The sequence below is a fragment of the Apium graveolens genome, chromosome 7 (genome assembly GCF_009905375.1).
Source record: "Apium graveolens cultivar Ventura chromosome 7, ASM990537v1, whole genome shotgun sequence".
In the NCBI taxonomy this organism is placed as follows: Eukaryota; Viridiplantae; Streptophyta; class Magnoliopsida; order Apiales; family Apiaceae; genus Apium; species Apium graveolens.
The window spans coordinates 204,266,269-204,267,167 of NC_133653.1; the positions used below are offsets into that span (position 1 = coordinate 204,266,269).

The following is an 899-nucleotide window of genomic DNA, read 5'->3' on the forward strand; positions in this document are numbered from 1 at the left end:
GGTCTCGTAAGAGAACCCTGGATCAAGCTGAGGAAGAAGTTGTAGTGGAGGAGAAAGTTGAAGAAGAGATCTTAGTTGAGAAAGAAGAAGAAGTACTTATTGTAATGGGAGAACCAGAAGCAAATCCAAAGGCTTTGATGGACTGCTCTCAACCGGAGATTAATGGTATCCAGTCTAGCATTGTTTAACCAGCCATCTCGGCTAATACCTTTGAAATCAAGTCGAGCATGATTTAGATGATACAGAACTCAGTTCAGTTTGGGGGTTCTCCGATAGAAGACCCCAACATGCATATCAGAGATTTCATCGAGATCTGCGACACTTTCAAGTTCAATGGAGTTTCTGAAGATGCTATTAAGTTGAGGCTTTTCCAATTCTCTCTGCGAGATAAAGCTAAGTGCTGGTTACATTCTCTACCACCAGGGTCTATCACCAAATGGGATGATCTGGCTCAAAAGTTCTTAACTAAATTCTTTCTTATGGCGAAAACTGCTGCAATCAGAAACGCACTTACTCAATTTGCTCAACAATCTGGAAATTCTTTATGTGAGGCTTGGGATCGTTATAAGGAGATTCTTAGAAAGTGCCCTCACCATGGGATGCCTGACTGGATGATCATTAATTGTTTATATAATGGTTTGAGTGCTACTTCTAGACCCATGCTTGATGCAGCATCAGGAGGAGCATTATAGGCTAAAAGCTACGATGAAGCTTATGAATTGATTGAACTGATGGCTGTAAATGAATACCAGAATCCTACTCAGAAACTATCTCAGGGCAAGGTAGCAGGAATTCTGGAGTTAGATATAGCTACTGCTATAGCTGCTTAGCTGAAGGCTTTGACGATAAAGGTGGATTTTTTGGCCAATTATGGAGTTAATCAGATCACTAGTGTCTGC

At 41.0% G+C, this 899-nt stretch overlaps 1 non-coding gene across 1 annotated transcript; it reads right to left on the reverse strand.

The window, feature by feature from the left end:
• Window positions 1-494: 494 nt before the first annotated feature.
• Window positions 495-601, reverse strand: LOC141676310 (small nucleolar RNA R71). The gene has a single exon (XR_012556908.1). It is a non-coding gene; the product is annotated as a small nucleolar RNA R71 (small nucleolar RNA).
• Between the last annotated feature and the right edge of the window lie 298 nt (window positions 602-899).